Source organism: Macaca nemestrina, chromosome 12 (assembly GCF_043159975.1).
Source record: "Macaca nemestrina isolate mMacNem1 chromosome 12, mMacNem.hap1, whole genome shotgun sequence".
Lineage (NCBI taxonomy): Eukaryota > Metazoa > Chordata > Mammalia > Primates > Cercopithecidae > Macaca > Macaca nemestrina.
Genome location: NC_092136.1, coordinates 13,229,749 through 13,246,926, shown reverse-complemented (window position 1 = coordinate 13,246,926; position 17,178 = coordinate 13,229,749). Strand labels below are relative to the sequence as shown.

At 49.9% G+C, this 17,178-nt stretch overlaps 3 long non-coding RNA genes across 4 annotated transcripts; 1 reads left to right on the top strand and 2 right to left on the bottom strand.

Moving 5' to 3' along the window:
• Nucleotides 1–440: 440 nt before the first annotated feature.
• On the top strand, nucleotides 441–3,994 carry LOC139357314 (uncharacterized). The gene is made up of 3 exons (XR_011610282.1): nucleotides 441–708; nucleotides 2,751–2,864; nucleotides 3,436–3,994. It is a non-coding gene; the product is annotated as an uncharacterized lncRNA (long non-coding RNA).
• A 2,811-nt stretch (nucleotides 3,995–6,805) lies between these two features.
• LOC105464642 (uncharacterized) lies at nucleotides 6,806–17,177 on the bottom strand. 2 transcript variants are annotated; one of them, XR_011610535.1, is made up of 4 exons: nucleotides 17,146–17,177; nucleotides 10,897–11,048; nucleotides 9,915–10,099; nucleotides 6,806–8,861 (listed from the first exon to the last, which is right to left on the bottom strand). It is a non-coding gene; the product is annotated as an uncharacterized lncRNA (long non-coding RNA). The 2 variants fall into 2 exon arrangements; XR_976902.2 differs by lacking the exon at nucleotides 17,146–17,177 and adding an exon at nucleotides 12,155–13,336.
• On the bottom strand, nucleotides 14,726–17,074 carry LOC139357438 (uncharacterized). The gene is made up of 3 exons (XR_011610536.1): nucleotides 16,241–17,074; nucleotides 15,928–16,136; nucleotides 14,726–14,946 (listed from the first exon to the last, which is right to left on the bottom strand). It is a non-coding gene; the product is annotated as an uncharacterized lncRNA (long non-coding RNA).
• Nucleotide 17,178: the final 1 nt, after the last annotated feature.

Here is a 17,178-nt window from a genome sequence, read left to right as displayed (position 1 = left end):
AGACTGAGGCAGGAGAATTGCTTAAGCCTGGGAGGTGGAGGTTGCAGTGAGCTTAGATCGTGCCACTGCACTCCAGCCTGGGCAACAGTGAGACTCCGTCTAAAGAAAAAAGAGGAAACAGAAACATGATTCTGGAGGCTGGAAGCCCAAGGTCAAGGTGCTGGCAGGATCGCGTTCTCTCCGAAAGCTCTCAGGCAGAATCCTTTCTGGCTTCGTTCCAGCTTCCAGTGGTTGCTGGCAACTCTTGGTGTTCCTTGGCTCACAGACACATCCTGCCAGTCTCTGCCTCTGACATCAGGGGCTGTTCTCCCTGTGTCCCTTCGCTTATTCTAAGGACACCCAGTCATAATCCATTATGACCTCATCTTAACTCGATTACATCTGCAAAGACCCTATTTCCAAATAGATCCCATTCACAGATACCAGGGTTAAGACTTCAACATATCTTTTGGGGGGATACGGTTCAACCCACAAAAGATGGCAAATAGCTTTTCTATCGATGTGACCCTGGTGGGTTCTGAGGATTGAGGGATGTTGTCTGCCATGGGCTTGGCAGGAAGAAGTGGCCACACATATTGTTGTCTGTGCACCTGCAACAAATCCATCTCCTGTCTGTTAAGGCTGACGTAGCCTCTGTGGCCCATGGGCTCCAGCAGGTGGAGAAGAGATGCTCTCACCTTGGTCACTGGTTCCTGGCTCCTAGGGCAGGTCAGTGGTTCCTCCAGGATCAAAATCCTGCGAAGGAAGCCCACGATACAGAGGGCATGTGAACCAGCACCCTCCCCTTCCAGCTGGGTAGTAACACGGGCTCCCGTCTCCTTAGTAGATGAAAGTCGGCACAGTGCCGAACCTGGTCAGCTTATGTGTGCCGGCCTCTGTGCAGTGTGTGCCTTTGTGGTTGAGCTGGCTGCCGGCAGCAACTATACCCAGATGAGTGTCTCAGGCCCAGAGAACCAGCATCCACTCTTTGGGTACCATTTAATCCTAGAAACCACCACCAAGAGATGTCTTCTTATCCTCTATTGTCAAAGTGAAAATGGGGAGTGGGATTTATGTATTTATTTTTTAATACAGACAGAGCCTTGCTAAGTTGTTCATGCTGTTCCTCAAACTCCTGGGCTCCAGCGATCCTCCTGCCTCAGCCTCCTGAGTGGCTGGGACTCCAGGCAGGTACCATGACATCCAGTTTTGGGGAGTAGGGTTTAAGTGCTTTAGCAATTAGCTCCAGAGCCCCTGAGGCAGAACGCCACCAGGATCTGACAGTCCCCGCTGCTTCCCTCTGGACTAGTGTTTCCTATGTGAATGCTGATGTGGTGGCTCTTTAGGAGACCAAGGCAGGAGGATCACTTGAACCCAGGAGTTTGAGACTAGCCTGGGCAACATGGTGAGGCTCAATCTCAACAAAAAATATATTTTTAAAAAAATTAGCTGGGCATGGTGGTGCACGCCTGTAGTCCCAGCTACTTGGGAGACTGAAGGGGGAGGATTGCTTGAGCCCATGAGTTCGAGGCTGCAGTGAGCTATAATCATGCCACTGCACTCCAGGCTGGGCAACAGAGTGAGCCCCTGTTTTTAAAAAAATAACAATAGTTTGCATGGAGTAAGATATTCCAGCTCCTTGCCTCCTACCAAGGACGTTCCCCTCTAAGAACATAGAGGTCAAGGGGACATTAGGAAGACTGCCAACATAATGGTACCTAAGATTTATCAGTGAGCCCTGCCTTCTGGTGCCATTGAGGTCAGATCTTTTCAAAGACATTTGGTTATGTCATGAGGTTGCTACCAGGGACCTGGATTTGGCAAAAATGGGCTGGGAATACTTGGGGAGGACTTTCCTCTGCTCACATCCTAGGGAAAGAGAGGAAAGGAGGAACATTCTCTTCAGTTGGGTCTGACACACCATGCAGGGGCGAGGGACACACTGCCCACTGCTGCCCACATTCTGACCACTTCAGTGACCCAGCTGCCCCAGAGTCCCTGACCCTCCCCTGTAGCCTAGGGTCCCTGAACGGCCCCAAGACTCAACTTCCTGTCCGTGACCTCACATGTAACTGACCTTCACCCAGCCCCTCTCCGCGCTTTCCTTATCGGTAGAGGATAAATCATTCCTCCTAGGCCCCCATGACCCTAGTCTACTGTGTTCACCTTCCCCGGCTGTTCTCTCCTCCATCCATGCCTCTCCCTCTCCTCTGGCTCCAGAAACTGAAGTCCTGGAAACCCCGTGTCCCTCTCTGACTGGGGTCTCCCCTCTCTGCCCTTTCACAGCAACGATCTCCTATGGACTCCATCTCCTCCTCTCCCATCTCCACAGACCTTAAGCCCTCCTGAGGCAGCCGCCAGTAGCTTACTGCCAAATACATGCTTTTCCATGTATTTTCTTACTTGACCTTTCTGTACTTTTTTGCTGCTGGATGTCAGTCTGAATGGTTGACCGCATGGGTCTTGGAATTGGACGGGTCTGAATCCCAGCTCTCACTTACCAGCTGCGTGGCTTTGGACAAGTACCTCAATTTTTCTGAACCTCCATTTCATCTTCTGTGAAATGGGGCTAATCAGAGTACCTATCTAATTAGGCAACTAAGATTAAAATAAGCACATAACAGGTGCTTACTAGATGACAGGACACTCCCCTTCTAGCAAGTTTCCCTTCTTTTATCCATCTCCTTGGTCAGAGTCTGCAGACCGAGTCCAGGACTGGCTGGCCTATAAAACTGCCCAGTTTTTGCAGGTTTTGCACCCTGGTTTCGCAGGTACCCTGGAAGAGTCTCTCGGCGCTGCTGCTGTTCTTCACCATCCTGGAGCTAAGGCATCACCTTCTTGTCTACCTTCCTGGGCTTCCATGCCACCTTCTGCTACACCGGCTGGTGAGTGGGTTGGCAAGGTCTCTGCAGGACAGCCAGGCCCTCACTCGACCCCCAGAGCCTGGACGGGGGAGCCGAGGGAGGAGGGACAAGAGGGCTGTGTGGGGAGTGGAAGACAGAACCCCTCCTGCCCTCCTAAACCATCTGTACCGTGGCCGTGCTGAGTGAGCCCCACTTGGTCTACACTGGGGAGATGCTGTGCTGAGGGGTGTGTGAATACAGGGAGGTGGCTAGGGAAGAAGATGTTTACAAAAGCTTCTAGCTCAGCGCAAGGTGCCACTGGCTGGGGACAAGTGCGGCATGGCGCCGCCCGACGCTGGTGGTGGCAGCCGATGCTGCAGGAAGGAAGGGCAGCAGTGAGGCTTCTAGATCCCGGCTGACAACTATAGCCTTACATGCGCTGGGACGCGGTGGTTACAGCAGCTCCCTCCATCAAGGGGCTTCCACAAGCTCCTTCCCCTGACCCTCATGACAGGCCTGAGGGGGCAGGGAAGAGACTGACCCCATGTCACAGATGAGGAAACTAAGGCCCAGAGAACTAAGGTGACCTGGCTGAGATCACATTCATCCCCAGAATCCAGGTACGACTCCTGGGCAACCTTCTCCCCAGGGAAGACCACAGATACGAGAAGGACTCAGCCCAAAGCACAAGGTCTGGAGGCTCAGGTCACCGCCGCCTGGTCTGTGGAGGACTGTGGGCAGAGAGGAAAGCCTGGATCACCAGAGAAAGCAGGGAAGGAAAAACCTAAAGGGATCACGGGGTCACACGGGCTTCTTCTGGGTTGACTAAAGGCGAGTGGCCTTGGCCCTTCCTTCTCCTCCCGACTCCAGTACCTGAACCCAGCTCAGGAAGTTCCCACGGCCACAGCAGCCACTCCCGGGATCCACCCACACAGGCGTCACACCCCCCAGCCACGGCCTGCCCTCGAGGAATCTGCTGCTCCTGGGAGCTGAGCTCCTCCCAGCATCTGACCTCTGGGGCTCTGCGATCTTCCCCTTCTGCTGGCTGCAGGGTTGGCCCTCCCTTTGTAACACCCAGCCCCAGAGATCACTATCCCCACCCGTCATACATGCCCCAGCATGGCCGCATGGAGAAGGGTCTGCTCTTTCTGTCTAAGAAACATTCCTCAATGTCGCTGTTTTGCTATCAATAAAAAGTTGACATGTGGCTCAGGTCACATCCACCTGGATTTAATGACTAAAGTTGCATAGCTTGTCCGTGTGTGTGCACAGCAGGGACCCTAGGTGTCTCACATCCATATGTGTGGATGGACAAGTGGGCAGGAGTATCCCCCTGTTCCCAAACTTAACGGATTCGTTACTGGAAACCCTGCTGCTAAATGAGAAGCTATTAAATAAAAATATTTTCATGAATATGGCCGGGCACAGTGGCTCACCCTTATAATTCCAGCACTTTGGGAGACCGAGGCAGGCAGATCACTTAAAGTCAGGAGTTTGAGACCAACCTGGCCAACATGGTGAAACCTCGTCTCCACTAAAAATACACAAGTTAGTCAGGCATGGTGGTGTGCGCCTGTGATTCCAGCTATTCAGAAGGCTGAGGCACATGAATTGCTTGAACCCAGGAGGCAGAGGTTGCAGTGAGCCAAGATCGCACCACTGCATTCCAGCCTGGGTGATAAAGTGAGACTCTGTCTAAAAAAGAAATATATTTTCATGACTGCAAATGGGAAACGTTATGTATTCCATCCCAACCCAAGGTACCCAAGCAATTCTCAGAAAAATGTTCAATGCAGACAAGTGTATAGATAGTAAGCAATCTGAATGTATTCAGAAGTCCCCTCCGCATGAGGTTCCACTTTCTGTGATTTCTGTTATCCATGGCCCACCACAGCCCAAAAACAGCTGGCCGGGCGCAGTGACTCACTCCTGTAATCCCAGCACTTTGGGAGGCCAAAGCAGGTGGATGACCTGGGGTCAGGAATTCAAGACCAGCCTGGCTAACATGGCGAAACACCATCTTTACTAAAAATGTGAAAATTAGCCAGGCCTGGTGGCACGTGCCTGTAATCCCAGCTACTTGGGAGACTGAGGCATGAGAATCTCTTGAACCTGGGAGGCAGAGGCTGCAGTGAGCCGAGATCATGCCACTTCACTCCAGCCTGGGCAACAGAGCAAGACTCTGTCTCAAAAAAAAAAAAAAAAAAAGTTGAGTACAGTATATTTGGAAAGACCACATTCATATAACTTTTTTTTTTTAGATGGAGTGTCGCTCTGTCACCCAGACTGGAGTGCAGTGGTGTGATCTCGGCTCACTGCAACCTCCACTTCCCAGAGTCAGGTGCTTCTCCTGACTCAGACTCCCAAGGAGCTGGGATTACAGGCTTGTGCCACCACGCCTGGCTATTTTTTTTATTTTTAGTAGAGACGGGGTTTTGCTATGTTGACCAGGTTGATCGCAAACTCCTGAACCCAAGTGATCCGCCCACCTCGGCCTCCCAAAGTGATATAACTTTTATTACAGTATATTTTAATTCTATTATTTCTCATCTCTTACTGAACCTAACTTATAAATTAAACTTTATCATAGGTATGTACATGTTGGAAAGAACATAGTCTATGTATAGATGAGAAAACTGAGTCCCAGAAGACATGATGGCTAAGAGTGCCAACTCGGGGCCAGACCGTCTGGGTTTGACTCTTGAGTCTTTCCTTCCCTAGCTGTGTGATCTTAGGCAAATTTCTTAACCTTTCTGGACCTCCACTTCCTCAAATGTAAAATGGGGCTAATGCTAATTCCCACCTCACAGGATTGTGGTGAAGACTATCTGAGTTAATATATGTAAAGCTCTACCTTAGAATAGAGACTGCGTCTAGAAGACACTCTGAAAGTGCTGCCTTATTGAACACCTTGCCCAAGGCCTCACATTAGCAAATCGTATATCACTGATTCAGAAAGAAATGACATAACCCAGACACCTCGCCCTGGAGGAGCAGGAGGATTATCCAGCCACTGACAAACATTCAGAGAGCACCGCTTCCTGGTTCCCACCGCTGTCACATGACAGCCTATTGCAGAATGCATATCCCAGTAACTGGGAGACTCCAAAACAGTGACCGTATGTCCCTGTGGCATAGACCTAGTTTGCACCCAGTTTCCCATCTAGACAGATGTTCCTGTTTGGAGGATAAACCCTGGGAGAGTGGCTCTCTACACAGGCAGCTCCAGAGACTTGCAACATAAGGCCACCAGGTGGCAGTGAAGCATCGAGCATGGAACTTGAGCACCTGCTCTGGGCAAAGAATTCATGAATGCCCTGGCCAGGCAGATACCAGTCTCAGATATTTGCGGGCACCTGCTGAGGCTACTGGTACCAGCGGGGTCAGTTCCACTCAAGGCTGCATTTGGAAAGATATTTATCTGCAGAATGGAACAGAATTGGTCAAGGAGGGAACAGCCAGGAATGTCATGGTTCAGAGATACTAAGCTGGTAGCTTTGGGCTTCCATTGACACCTGCTCCTCCAGTTGTGGTTACCCTGAGCTCTCCTCACTCCAGGTGCTAATCATGGCCTTTGGGGCATTTCGAGATTATTCCACATGAATTCTTAGTCTTATGTCACCAACAGGATTGTGTGGCCTGCCACAGGTCCTGCTTGGAGGACAGATCAGAAACACTCGGGCGCCTGGGGGCAGACTAAAAATTTGGCACCCTTCCAAATTGATAATCAAATATGTTTCATTTCAACTGAGTGAGGATAGCAAGAAGTCATTTTCACATTAATAAAAATCATAACCCCCTTTCTTCATGTTCAAAATGGAGATGTATTACACACACCAACAGGAATTGTCAACAGGAATTGATTTTGGAATTGTCTTTCCCGATTCTTCCCTGACTCACAACTGGAAAGCATTGCTCACCCACTCTCCCTCATTTGTAAATAGCAGAAATTACTGCAGAAGCAATAACATGTCTTATTCTAGACACATTTATTGCTTGTTTTCAGGCGTTTGCGGTTACAGCGACAGTGTCTCACTTGGTTGCCCAGGCTGGTGTGCAGTGATGCAATCATCGCTCACCACAGCCTCAAACATGTAGGCTCAAGCAATCCTCCAATCTCAGCCTCCCCAGTAGCTGGGACTACAGGTGGACAACTTTTTAGGAGATATTTTTTAAGGCTTGCAGATATCTTCTTGGTAAACAGTTATTTGCAGTGCATTAATTGGTTTCAGAATTCAGGCTGCCCAGCCATGTCCACTGCCGGGGCTGCCAGCTGGCTGATCTCACAGCCAGGCTGGCCAGTGGATGCAGCAACTTGCAATGCACATTGCAGAAATACCCACACAGAGGTAGGCTGGTGCTGGGGAGGAGTAACTTTTCTTTCTACTTAGGGGCATTGTCTATTTTGGCAAAAGGGACGTCAGTTTCATTTCCACCAGCTACGTGAGAATCTGCAGGTGGAAACCTGAGTTAACAGGCAGCAGATTTCTGATGGATCCCTGTGGTTTCAGTGTTCCTCTGATTAGTGTATCAGGAAGCTGCCCACCTGCCCAACCCATTAATTCCCTTTAACTTGCCTCCTCCAGGAAGTCTTCTTTGACATTCTCTCACCCTTGGGGGCCTCAGCTGGTGAAACCCTATCAGTTTCACCACTGGACCTAGCTTGCCTTATTGGACTATCTGTATATAGATTCCAATCTTATCTCTCCCCAGCTGGACTCAACACAGTTTGAGGACAGCATCTACATCTTCCACTTTTTTGTGGTCCCTATGATAGCCAGCATATGCCAGGCAACAAAGGAAGGTTGACTCGAATCACTCCTTGAACAAACTCCTAAGTACGGACCTGACGTGCCCCTAATACTCATCATACCTTTCCTAATGATTCTTTTGTGTTCTCTATTTCAAGAAAAAGTGGGAACATTTAACTATTATTCTCCAGAAATTCCCACCACAATGTGAACTTGTCCTTATCCAGAAAGTAATTTCACATTATCATAACAACTAGAACATGGCAATGTTAGCAAAATTCTCTCCAGGAATCATTATCAAAGCGTTTGCCCACTTGATGTTTGTTTTGTAACCATTCATCTGACAATTATTTATTGAGCAATTACCAAGCACAAATGGTCCTCAACTTAAGATGGTTCAACTTAGGATTTTTCAACTTTGTGGTGGGCTTATTGGGAGGTAACCGCATCATAAGTTGAGGAGCAACTGTACTAGTTTGGGTTTTGGGGATATAGGAACAAACAAAATGGGGGAAAACTTATCACAGGGAACTGATATTCTAGTCAGTAGGAAATGGACTAGTAAAATATATTAACATATTGTCACTAAAGAACACGGAAGGGCTCACTGATCCAAATGGCCTCTGATGAAGCAATGGTGCTATGATGGGCATCGTCCCTACCAATCATATTTGCCCCAGTAAAGGGCGCAAAAATGACCATAAGACTTTCCCCCTTGAGAGAGATGCCTGCTTGTTAGCAAATAATTTCTGTACCAGTTGCTATATCACAAACCACCCCCAAAACTTTCTGGTGTAAAACAATCATGTTATCATGCTCATAGATTTTACAGCCCATAACTTGGACAAAGCAGAGCAGGAAGAGGTGATCTCTGCTCTATGATTTCTGGAGCCTCTGCTGGGAAGAATCCAAGTTGAGTGATCTGATGAGAGGGAGCTAGAATCATCTGGAAGCATCTTCACTCATGCCTGGCAGCTGATGCAGGCTGTCAGCCAGGACCTCAGCTGGGCTGTGAGCTAGAGCACCTTCACATGCCTCTCCATGTGGGATGACTTGGACTTCCTCACAACATGGTGGCTGAGTTCCAAGAGTTAGCATCTTGTCCATGAAAGCCCGGTGGAAGCTCACGACATTCTTATAATCTAGCCTCAGATGTCACATGGCATGCTGGGTGTGCAGTGGCTCATGCCTGTAATCTTGGCACTTCGGGAGGCTGAGGCAGGAGGATGGCTTGAGGCCAGGAGTTCAAGACCAGCTTAGGTAACATAGCAGGATCATAGCAGGACCTCTGCAAACAACAAACAAACAAAAAACAAACAAAAAAACAATAATAATAATTATCCAAGTGTGGCAGTGTCCACCTGTAGTCCCAGTTACTCAGGAGGCTAAGGCAGGAGGATCGCTTGAGCCCAGGATTTTGAGGCTACAGTGAGCTATGATCTAAGTAGGCTGGGCAACAGAGTAAGACTCTGTCTCTGCAAATAACATGAAGAAGTCACATGGCAACAGTCCTGCCATCCTTGTCCAGGGCAATCACAAAGATCCGTGCAGGTTTGAAGTGTAGACCCCACTACTGGAGGGAAGGGAGTATCTAGGTCACACGGTAAGAGCACATGGATAGGAGATACTTTTGAGGCCAACTTGGGAAAACGCAATGTTCTACACGACCTGTGTCTAATTTCCGAACAAGTGGGATATCTTCATCTACCCAGAGTCATCTTGAAAGCAGAGAGCAAAAACCACTCAAGCAGAAGATAATATCTGAGTGTTGCATAATCCTTGGTTTGGAGCAGAGAAGAAAACAGCAGCAGAACAACACTTCAGTTGATCAGCCCCTGCCCTGTAGAGCAGGTACTCGTAATGATCTGAAATTTCTGCCTTATTTTCAAAGAATAGAAAAATTAGGCCTGGGCTAGAGAGGAGACTCATTCTTGATTCAGGTCAAGTGCCTAAAACACAGAGGCAAAGCAGTGTGGGTGAAACTGTACACACTTTGGAAGCACAGTGCTAGATTTAAACCCTCACTGTGCCACTTACCAGCTGCCCGTCCCTGGGCAATTTCTCCACCTCTGAGAAACAGTGCGGCAATATTAACTTCCCCGTGAGGTTGCTGTGAGGATTAAATGGGGTCATATCTGCCAAAGCCTTTGTAGCTACCCTGGAAAGAATCTCAGAGAATTAAATGGGGTAATATCTGCCAAAGCCTTCGTAGCTACTCTGGAAAGAATCTCAATCATTTAAACTGCCAATGGAACTGATCCATTTTTATGATGTTTAATTCACTGCAATAAAATGTGTTCTCATCAAGACTGCGGACCACTCCTATGTCCGGAAAGCTTACCCTAAGTGACGTACCTTTCCATCGGTAAACGTGGGAATGGGCCTTTTTGGGGAAATGATCTGCTTGTTTCTATAACCGTCCTTTGAAAGAATGCGCCATGGCATCTGAGATCCAGAAGAACAAGCCTTGTTGATCCAGTGGGGTCCAGGAGTTGCTCCGTCCTTGGGGGGCTCACGTTCTGTTTGCTCCATGAGAACAGAGAAGGGAGACTGTTGACTCAGGGGAGGGCTTACCTCACCAACCTGGCACTGTATGAGCCCACTGAATCAGATTTGGGGCTGGTTTTGGTCACCACTAGAGTGTCAGAGAAACTCAGTGGTAGAGAAAGCAGAGATTTTCCCTATCACATGGTCAACAGAAACCAAGGAATCAAGAAAGCAGGACCCAAGCTGATCCATGCTTCTGGGAAGGTCTCATAATTTGCTCCCGGTATGCTCCTCCTTGGTCACCAAGGCAGGGTCTCCAGGGGTTACCACTGAGATGAAGCCATCATATTGATTGGAAGGGATGACCATTACTTAGGCAGATCTCCCACTGTGCAAGGTCACAGCTTTAGAGGAAATGAGAGAACAGGGAGGAGTGAACAGAGAGGAAGCCAAAGATTAGAGGAAATGAGAGAATAGGGAGAAGTGAACAGAGAGGAAGGGAGGGGAAGTGACTCACTATGAAACTGTGATTTTTCAGGTCTTAGGAACTGAGAGTCCATATGTATGGGATGTAAACATGTGTGCCTACCCATCTGTCTGCCTAAGCTCTTCTTCCACACACGGGAAGGAAGCCCACAGCTTTCACCCACTGGCAACATAATCACAAGGTCTATAGCTCTCCCATCTAAATGCAGCCCCATGAAGCTGAGATGGCTCATAGCCAGGGAATAGGGGCCAGATTCTGAGTTGAGAAGTCCTGAGTTCAAGTCCTGTGACTTAACATTTAGGTAACTTTCAACAAGTCAGGTAACTTCTCTGAGATACCATCTCCTCACCTGTAAAATAGGGGAATTAATCCTTGCTCAGCCTTCCTCAAAGGATAATTTTCAGATTCCGGTGTTTATTATCTGTGCCTCCAAGATCCCGTAAGATCCACAAAGGCAGGGACCATGATTGCCCTCTTCCCTGTTGGACCTCTTCGTGACACCTGTCATGAAGTAAACATTCAAAAAAGACTGGTGAATAAATGAACGATGGTATGGTGAACTCAGCCCCTGCCCTAGACAGAAGGCAAAGAAAGCTCTTCTTGCATTGCTCATTCCTTCCCACCAGATACTGCTCCTTAAAGTGTGGTCTGTGGACCAGCAGCAGCAGCAGCAGCACCTGAGAGCTTATTAGAAATGCAAATTCAGTCCTGGCATGGTGGCTCACACCTGTAATCCCAGCACTTTGGGAGGCCAAGGCGGGCGGATCACCTGAGGTCAGGAATTTGAACCCAGCGTGGCCAACATGGTGAAACCCCGTCCCTACCAAAATTACAAAAATTAGAATTAGCTGGCGTGGTGGTGCATGCCTGTAGTGCCAGCTACTTGGGAGGCTGAGGCAGAAGAATCGCTTAAACCCGGGAGGCAGAGGTTGCCGTGAGCCAAGATCACACCACTGCACTCCAGCCTGGGCGAGAGAGTGAGACTCCATCTCAAAAAAAAAAAAAAAGAAAGAAAGAAAGAAAGAAAGAAGAAATGCAAAATCATGAATCTTAATTTGGGGGTGTTGGAGCCCAGGAATCTGTGTTTTAACACACCCCCTCCATGATGCCAACATTCACTGAAGTTTGAAAAGCATTGCTGTTGGACACACTGGGGTGAGGTTAGAATGGGGTATGAGATGCCACGCCCCCTTCTTAAGTTAACTACTTTCCATCTGGTTCAGGTGTTCATTACCCAACCCACCCCACCTCTTCTTGGCCTGCCTTGGAAAGGCTGTGGAAGCTGGCAGGTGCCTGAGGAGGGCGAGGAGGTCTTGTCTCCTCTTCCCCCTCCCCATGGTGACCTGGGAGTAGCAGGTCTGGCCCCTTCCTGTTTCAGCAGAACCTGCAGATACTGTGAGAGGATCAGGAGATAAGCTCTGCTCTCCTCAGCCCTGAGCAGGGGCAGATACATGAGAGCTTTGCAAAGTGGGCCTCTCCCAGGCCAGGCAGCTTCTCTGTACCCTGGCAATGCCCTGTAGGGGCAGCTGGGAGGTCTCAAGCTGGGGTCCCAAGTACCATTTCATCCTCCCCCATCTTTTGGCCCCTCTACTGAGGTCTCTTCTCACCTCCTCTCAAGGACCTGAAACTGATAGTGAGCTGTTGGAAGCGTGCAGCACAGATGAGCCTCTGAGATAAGCACACACGATAAGAACTCACACAATCACCCTGGTCCTGTTCCATGTTCTCAGTGGCACCTGATTCAAGGTACCTAGAAGCAGCTCTTCACACGTGCAAAAGAGAAAGTGGGGGTAACTACTGAAGGAGGTGAGCTGGACTCCCAGAGAGGTAAAAACAAAATGCAGCAGGGACAGATGAAGAATCCTGCACTATCCAAGAAAGCCACAGTTCATGTCCAAGATCAGAGCAAGGAGGTGCTGGGAGCAAGGGAGCCGGACAGCCACGGGAACCAGACTGAGGGTTTCAATCAGATGTCCATGGGGTGGCTTGAATGCAATCTTGGCCACACTGATACAGATCATGGAGGAGGGAGGTGACAAATCCACTCAGCTGTCCATGGGGCAGTTAACCTTAGTGCCAGAAGGAGCTCTGGGCCCCACATTCTGGAAGCATTGTAGAGAACTGGTGTCTTTCCCAAAGACTTATCATGTTATGGGAGGAACGGGAGATGCTTAACCTGGATAAAAGACAATTCTGGAAAAGCTACAAGAAAACTGACTTCAAATATTTGAGAGAGCTCTGAGCGAAAGACAGAGCAGCTTGGATCCTTGCGGCACAAGGAAGATTAGCTGAGGCCCAATTGCACCTCCGTGCATCTGGGTCCTGCCTTCACTCCTGCCATGCTCAGCAACATCCTGGTTGCCAATGACACCCCAGACTGAGTCGGCCCCATGTCCCAGTCCTGGGCCTGGTGGAGGTAGAGGTTTAGGGCTTAGAGTCAAGAAGCCCTGAGCTCCGGACTTCACCCTGGACCCTCTCCTCGTGTCACCCTGGCCCTGAAGCGCAGCCTCTCTGGGAGTGGGATTTCCTGGTCAGTAAAATGAGGATGGTCACCCCAGCCCTGTCAGGTCATAATGAGGATCGATTCATTCAACAAACACATATCGAGCACTGCGCTCCTGCTGAACATCACCCTCCCGAACCGCAGGCTGGTCAGTAAAATCAAAAAAACAAAATGTGTTTGTTGAATTGGCCAGGCTGGTCTTGAACTCCCGGCATCCACTGATCCACCTGCCTCGACCTCCCAAAGTACTGGGATTACAGACGTGAGCCACCGCACCCAGCCTCTCAGTTTCTTTATCTGTAAAATGGGAGTAATACCAACTGCACCTGCCTCACAGGATTATTGGGAGAAGCATTAAGACATGGATTTGTACTTGCAGAGTGCTTGAAACAATGCATGGTAAGTGCTCAGTTAACGCTGCCGGTGACCGCCAGGGGCCCTTTCCCTGTCCTTCTCTCAGAGTTGGCTTCTGGAGAAACCCAGCCTGAAACACTGGGGCAAGCAGTGATTGGTCCAGGCATTGTTTCAAGCACTCTGCAAGTACACCACCACACCAGACTCTTCTGAAAACTTCAGGAGTCTCCTCTGGGCCTCTGCATACCACGTATAATGACAATGACAAACTGAGCTCAGGTGGGAGTAGGGGGTTCTGGGCCAGAGCCCACCTGATGCTGAGGCTGACAAAGTGCCTCCAAGTGTTTGGGGACCCACCCAAAGGCCTCCTCTAAAACACATCTCCCTCTCTCTGGTGAAAACCTGAGATCACCCTCTGAAGTATCTCAGGCAAGGCTAGGCGTTGAACAGAGAGCCTTGGGGACCCAGGTCCCTGACATCTGGGAACTGTCAGACCCTCTCAACCGCAGCACCCCTTAGCTGAGGGGAGGTCAATGACTCAGAGGAGAACACCTGATTCCTATCTTCCGTCCATCTGCCAGCGCTTGGTTTCCGTCAGTCAGCAGATCTCAGGTTACATAAAAAAGCTGGTATTGCTGATTTGGCACATTCTGCACGATGGTGTGTGCCAGGTGGTACCCAGCACCTCCCAGCACACAGACCAGGATCAGTGTGAGGAATAGGTGAGCAGGGCCCACGTGGGGGCAGCTGCAAGGCAGCTAAGCATGCCACCTCTGGAACCACAATCCTGGCTCCTGAATGTGTCGCTGTCTGATTTGGGGCAAGCACCTTAGCCTTCCCATGTCTGTTTCCTTGCCTGGGTAATAGACAGATTTACTGTTAAGAGTTGTGGCTCTGGAATCAGACAGTCTAGTATGGATTTTGCTTCCACCACTTATTTGTTGTGTGAACTTTACAAGTGTCTCAGCCTCTCTGTGCCTCAGTCTTTTCGTTTCTTTCTCTCTCTTTCTTTTTTTTTTTTTTTTTTTTTTTTGAGACAGAGTCTTGCTCTGTCGCCCAGCTTGGAGTGCAGTGGCATGATCTCAGTTCACTGCAACCTCTACCTCCCAGGTTCAAGCAATTCTCCTGCCTCAGCCTCCTGAGTAGCTGGGACTAGAGGTGCCTGCCACCACGCCCAGCTAATTTTTGTACTTTCAGTAGAGATGGGTTTTGGGATATTGGCCAGGCTGGTCTTGAACTCCTGGCCGCCAGTGATCCGCCTGCCTCGGCCTCCCAAAGTACTGGGATTACAGATGTGAGCCACCACACGCAGCCTCTCAGTTTCTTTATCTGTGAAATGGGAGTAATAACAACTGTACCTGCCTCACAGGATTGTTGGGAGAAGCATTAAGAAATGGATTTGTACTTGCAGAGTGCCTGAAACAACGCCTGGACCAATCATGGCCGGCACCAGTGTTTCGGGCTAGCTTTCTCCAGAAGCCAACTCTGAGAAGAGGATTAAGTACAATATTTGCCTCCTCTGAAAATGACCCCAGCAAGCATCTATAAGAAAATGGGGAAATGAGACAGGGATGAAGCCAAAAGAGGGTGCATGAGCAGGTTACCTTTGTGGGCAATACAAGTTCAATCCTGCTGGGGGACTCTGGGGGCTGCAGAGAAGCTCCTCAGTATCCTACCACCCAAAGGCAAGAAAGCTGGGATGTAGAAAGCGGCAATAAAAGCAAAGGAGCGGCCAGGCACAGTGGCTCATGCCTGTAATCCCAACACTTTGGGAGGCCGAGGCAGGAGGATCACTTGAGCCCAGGAGTTCAAGACCAGCCTGAGCAACACAGGGAGACCCCGTCTCTGCAAAATATAAAAATAGCCCGGCATAGTGGCATGAGCCTGTGGTGCCAGCTACTCAGGAGGCTCAGGAGGATTCCCTGGGGCCTCGGAGGTCAAGGCTGCAGTGAGCTGTGATTGTGCCACTGCACTCCAGCCTGGACAACAGAGCAAGACCCTGTCTCAAAAATAATAATTTTTAAAAGAAAGCAAAGGAGTGTAAGGGGACAGGGTCCCAACAGCAACCACCACACCAGGCTCTTCTGAAAATTTCAGGAGTCTACTCAAGGCCTCTGCACACCACGTATAATGACAATGACAAACTGAGCTCAGGTGGGAGTAGGGGGTTCTGGGCCAGAGCCCACCTGATGCTGAGGTTGACAAAGTGCCTCCAAATGTCAGGGGGACACCCAAAGGCCTCCTCTGAAAAACATCTCCCTCTCTCTGGTGAAAACCTGAGATCACTCTCTGAAGTATTTCAGGTTAGACTAGGATATGATCCAGTCGGCACTGGAGAGTGATCCCTCCAGCTGGGGACAAGAGCTTAGGAGGCAGGGCAAGCCTAGGGGGACTGGAGCAGGGCAGAGGGGCATACAGTCTCCTCCAGCACCCTGGCAATGCCTGCCAGGCTTGGTTCTGAGTGTCGGATCATTGGGATCTCTAGGCAGGGGCAGGGCATTTAAGGAACTGAACAGAACTCACTCCTCTGACAGTTGAGGGGTGGAAGAGCTGGGCGAGAAGGTGTCCCAGCTGCTTCTTCTGTGGACAGAGCTGCATGGCAGGGGAGGAGTAGCAAGGCAGGCGAAGTCCCCCTGCAGGGGTCTCCTTAGCTCGGGAACATGAGGAAGTTGAGGACACTCTGACTCCTGATATTCTTGGACAATTTCCCAGGCCCTCTCGCAAGCCCCCAGCTGGAGAAACAATGGAATGGTTTCAAAAGAAACCACTGGAATGTTGGACAGGGGCCCTGGGACCTCTAATAGCCAACCCCAGGCAGTCCCAATAATCACGCAACTGGGCCGCTTCCAAGATGTTCTTCCTAAGAAGCATGCTGTAAGAAAATCAAAGCCTCACTCCTAGGTCTCACAGGAAGGTCTACACAGCCCGACATTTCCCAATCCCATCTTCTCTAGGCCCTGGGAGGTCCAGAAGGCAACACCTGCTCACTGGTGAGGTCCCAAAGTGCTCAGTAAGCAAAGTACATTTACAGTTGAATAGCAAGGGAAGGGAGGGGAGGCGAGGCAGGTTGACACACGGGCAAAAACCACTGTCTGGGCTGAAAGGAAGATCAGAGATGATCCAACCTGTTTCTAGAACTGGGGCAGAAAAAGAGGGACGTGGGAGCGTACGCAGCTGGTCGAGGGCCCAGGTGAGCCACAGGACAAAGGTGCTGCATCTTATTGGTACCTCAGCTTCACTCATAGACGTTGAAAAGGCTGAAAAGGGAGAGCCATGGATTATATACGGAAGCACAGGACGGGAGAAGCAAGAGTGTGAACAATTAACACAGAAAAGACCGATCTTCCACCTCCACGACCCCCAGGTAGCATTCCCTCAGGCTGCTGGGAGGAGGACTCCGACAGGGTCATTTGGGATGCACGAAGCTAGTGCAAAAACAGGCCCAAGGAGGGCAGGACCCTGCCCAACTGCACCGGAGTTGGCCACAAAACTTCCATCGGGCCTTGCCTAAGGCTCCTCGGACCTTTTTTCAACTCTGTTCTCTCCCTGAAATGGGTCCTCCCACTTTCCCTTTCCTACGTGCTCGCTCTTCTTTCCCCAGGAAACTTTGCAAGAAAGGCAAAAGCGAATCCTAGAAAAAAGACTGGCTCATCAATCACTTAACGAAACCCGCGCGAATTGCGCATGCGCAAGCTGAGCCCCACCCCACCCCACTCCCAGTCCCGCCTCTGCATCCCTCACCAACACGGCCGCCTCAGCAACAGCCCCTCCTGC